The 4,614-nt window shown below is 42.0% G+C and overlaps 1 protein-coding gene across 1 annotated transcript in view; it reads right to left on the reverse strand.

Annotated features, from left to right (window-relative positions):
- The window catches only part of TMEM51 (transmembrane protein 51), a 93,271-nt gene extending 90,998 nt beyond the window's left edge, over window positions 1-2,273 (reverse strand). Inside the window, exon 1 of the mRNA XM_069078471.1 lies at window positions 2,223-2,273. The gene's annotated coding sequence lies outside the window, so the exon portion shown is untranslated. The remainder of the gene's footprint in view (window positions 1-2,222) is intronic.
- Between the last annotated feature and the right edge of the window lie 2,341 nt (window positions 2,274-4,614).

Consider the following 4,614-nt stretch of genomic DNA (forward strand, 5'->3'; position numbering starts at 1 on the left):
GAGAGAGAGAGAGAGAGAGAGAGAGAGAGAGAGAGAGAGAGAGAGTGTGTGTTTGAAGACAGGGAGAGAGAACAGGAAAGACCTTCTGCAGAAGGTGGTATTTGAATTGAATCTTAAGGGAAGTTGGGAGTCGGGGATGAGAAGGCAGACCTTCCTCGACTTGGAGGATAGTCAGGGAGTTAGAATAAGGAATGTGCTGATGAACACACAGGTGTGAAGGCCAGCATAAGCTGAGTTGCACAGTGCAAGGAGGGAGTCCCGTGTAGGCAGATGTGGGCCAAGCTGCCAAGGAATTCCCCAGAGGAGCATACATTCCAACCTGGGGAGCACTGGAGTTATGGAGCAGGGGGATGACTGGACTTGTCAGAGCTAAGGTCTGAATCTCAAGTCTACCCTTTTTCCTCCATGCCAAATTGCCTTTCTAACTTACCAAAGAATTGGCAACCTTTCCAGGCTCTCTAGAAGTGATGGGGACAAGCCATTTGTCATGAAAGGAATATGGCCCATTTCCAGGCTCAGGATTAATTTGGGAGGAGTGGATATCACATCCTAAATGAAAGCTGAGCCAGTGTCCCCAGGCAGGGAGCAATGTATTTTTCCATGCCAAGACTCCAGCTGTGAGTCCCACCCCACCAGTTACACAGCCCAACACCAACCCAACTGGTCAACTCTATCTCCTGAAACCATCTTCAAATTGTTTCCCTGAAATTGACTCACCCTGCCTGATCTGAGGGTTACTGGAGGAGTTCCCAGTCAGAGCTGGGGCCCCTAGGCACAACTACAAAGTAAGGCAGCTTATCTTTGTCTCACTTCTCTCCTCCCCCTCTAATTTCCTCTGTTTTCTCCCAGACCCTTCTTTTCCCTTCCCTCCCCACTCCCCAGTTCCCCTCAGTCAAACCCTCAAGCTTCAAGGTTCAGTAGGAAAAACCTTGGACGTGGAGCACAGGGATCTAGGCTCGTGTCCCAGCTGTGCCTGTGTGATCTTGGCTAAGTCACTACCCTTCTTTCATCTCGTTTCGTGATCTACTGTAAAATAAGGGAGTTACCTCTCCACCTCCAGAGAAAAGAACTGATATTATTTGAATACAGAGTGATGCATGCTATTTTTCACTTTCTTTCATTTTTTTATTTTATCTGCGTCTTCGTGTACAAAATGACTAATATGAAAACGTTCTGCATGATTGCACATGCATAACCTATATCTGATTGCTTACCATCTCAAACGTGGAAAGGGAAGGAAGGAAGGAAGGAGAGAAGGATAGAATTTGGAACTCAAAACTGAAAAAAAAAGGTTTAAAATTTGTTTTAACATATAATTGGGGAAATTAAATATATTTTTTAAAAAAGAAAACCAACTAAGACATGAGAAGGGAAATAAATCTTGGGTGGGGGGAGGGATAAGATAAAGTAAGGGAGCTTGTCTGGGAGTGGGTGGGATTCTTAACCTTCTTTGTACCTTTTGGCTGTCTGGTGAAACCTATGAATCCCTTCTCAGAATAATGTTTTAAAATACATAGGATTGCTGTATTGGGAAGGGGGGAAGGGAAAGAGGGGCAAACATTTAGAACTCAAAATCTTATAAAAGTGAATGTTGAAAACCAAAAATAAATAAATAAAAATTGAAAAAAAATACATAGGATTACAAAGAAAACCAATTAAACAGAAATATGATTATCAAAATATTTTTAAAAACAATAATAAAAAATCCATAGTCCCCAGATTAAGAACCCCTGGACTACATGTTATTCAAGGCCACTTTCCATCTCTGATTTTCTATGCTCTAAGGTCCTTACCATATTTGACATTTAACGTTCTAAGACTCTTCTAGCACTAACATTCTAGGTTATAAAGACCCTTTCAGCAATCCTATTCTGTGTTTTAAGGTCCCTCCTAGCTCTGACAATCTGTTTCAACTTTTCTATATTTTAACATTGTACATTTCCAGGGTCCCACTAACTCCAGCCTGCTCAGTTCCTTTCACAAAACCCTTACAATCTATTTTCTAAAACCTCTGACATTCTATGTTCTAAGGTCCTTCCCAGCTTGAACTCTATATTTTAAGATCCACTCCAGCTCTCAATGTTCCATAATAATGTCCTTACCCAAAAAAGCATAAAGTCCAGCCCCTATCACCAAAGGGTGAAGTAATGAGTAGCATTACTTCCCACAAGAATTCCATATGAACTTTCAATACAAAATAAGTATGATTTAGGAACACTTACCCTGTCCTTGGAAGTGCTCCAGTCTCGTCTGCTGTAGGTCCTTACTGCTTTTACTTACTCTAACTTTAGAAACAAGCCATCAGTTAATTCACCTGCTCACCCAAATGTCTCATCCACTTGCCCTCCCCACAGATGAGGTCAGTGAGTGAGTCACTTCCCTTTTCTTGAAATCTCAGTTTCCTTGTCTGTAAAATGAAGACGAGGTTGAACTGGATGACCTTGAAGGTCCCTTCCAGTTTTATGTCTATGCTCCTGGGATCCCAAGTCACCTTCCTTCCCTAGGGCCTCAGTTTCCTCATCTGTAAAATCAGGGGGAAGTTAGCTGGGATCTTTGATCTCTTCCAGTTCAAATAGTCTATAAACTATTATTCAAAAATCTGTGTTAGACTGCCCCTAGCCAGGGGCCAGTCTTCTAGGCTTACCTGTATCAGTGTGGCAGGAAACATTCCCGGTGGGACCTTTTGTTCTCAAGCCTAGCTCTTCAACTCAATTTAATCCACATTTTCTAAGCACCGGCTATAATAGGTACCGTGCTAGCTGCCGGACATACAAGGGCAGTAGAAGAAATAGTCCCTGCTCCCCAGAAGTTTTTGTTTAAGGGGAAGGGGAAATCCATATGACCCATACACAGATAAACACAGAGACAGTACATCAGAATACACAGCAGTTTTTTAAGAAGCAGAGAAAAATAATAGTGAGGGGAGTCAGGGCAGGCCCCCAGTGGGAGGTTTTTCAGCCAGTGATTCTTAGGTCCTCATCCCCACCTTGAATAGCTGCATTGCTAAACTTTCTAAGAGCAGAGCTGAGCAATATTCATTTGCGTGACTCCTGTTATTGTAAGCATCAAGTCACTTTCTGGTACCTGTAACCCAACCCTGAATGGTTGGGATTAGTCACTGGGAGAAGAATTTTGAACATGCCAATTTGGGCCCCATCAGAGACCAGGGGGAGCAAGCTGGCTCATTCAAAGCACTTAGAAGGGTTAGTCCAGAAGTCTCTCATGCTCCCATTCACCTAGCTTTGATTAGTCCCTCTTATTCAGCTCTCATATCCAAATGGCCATTATTTCTTGTTGGGTCAACCTCTGCAATATCTCTTGAATGCACCCCTCCCCTCATTTCTCCCCACTGGCCCCTCCTGGGTACATGCACATTTTCTACCTGCCTCAACTACAGTATCACAATAGTTTCCTAACCAATCTTCAACACCTACCATCCCCCTCCTCTTTTAAGTCATACCTCCAGCTTGGGTCAATGATTCCTCTTCTGGAAACTCAATCCAATCCAACCTGTTCCAATCCAATAAGCATTTATGAAGTGCCTATGAGGTATTGAGCTAGGTGAGGACATAACTACAGAAAGGAAAGACAGTTCTTGCCTTCGAGGCACCTGTGAGGGAAACACTCTGAGCAAATGATTCCTTGTTACCTGCCAAATACTCCTGGCATTCAAGGCCCTCTATTGTTTCCAAACAGCTAGGTGGTGCCATAATACATAGAGTGCTGAGCCTAGAGGCAGGAAGACTCATTTTCCTGAGTTCAAATCTGACTTAAGACACTTACTAGCTGTGTGACCCTGGGCAAGTCACTTAATTAACCCTGTTGGCCTCAGTTTCCTTATCTATAAAATGAGCTGGAGAAAGAAACAGCAAACCTTACCGGTGTCTTTGCCAAGAAAACCCCAAATGGGGTCACAAAGAGTCAGATACAATTGAAAAATGACTGAACAACAACAAAAATTGTTGGTATGATTGCACATGTGTGACCTATGTCAATTTGCTTACCCTCTCAAAGAGGAAGGGAGAGAATTTGGAACCCAAATTTTTTTAATTAGTGTTAAAAATTGTTTTTTGACATATAATTGGGAAAAATAAAAAAAAAAAACAACAAAAATATTTGCAACCAACTTATTCTAAAATCTTTATCAGTGTCTTGTGGCAGTACCAGAGTTAGTGTAAGATTTAGGGTTGAAAGATCATAGGATGATCAATTTAGAGTTACCTTTGAGTCCAGCTCCTCATTTTAAAATATGAAGAAATGGAGGCTCAAAGAGATTACTTCCCCAAAGTCCCTTAGCTAGTAAGTTTCAGAAATAGGATTGTGAACCCTGGCCTTCCTCCCTCCAAGTCCAGCCTTATTTCCACTCTTCCATACTGCCTCTCTCAGAGACCTTAGAGGTTATCTTGTCCAGAGTTCCTTAACCTTTTTTTTTTTGGACCCCTTTTTGTAGTTAGGCTGGTGAAGTCTATGGATCCCTTCTCAGAATAATTTTTTAATTAATTAATTTGTTTATTTACTTTTAGTTTATTCAGTTCCACAGTCCCTTGAGTTTCAAATTTTCTCTCCCTCCCTCTACTTCCCCTCTCCATGGCAGCATGCAATCAAATATAGGAT

Source organism: Petaurus breviceps, unplaced genomic scaffold, assembly GCF_028583685.1.
Source record: "Petaurus breviceps papuanus isolate PSGF00001 unplaced genomic scaffold, PetGlider_PUasm1.0 91041, whole genome shotgun sequence".
NCBI lineage: Eukaryota > Metazoa > Chordata > Mammalia > Diprotodontia > Petauridae > Petaurus > Petaurus breviceps.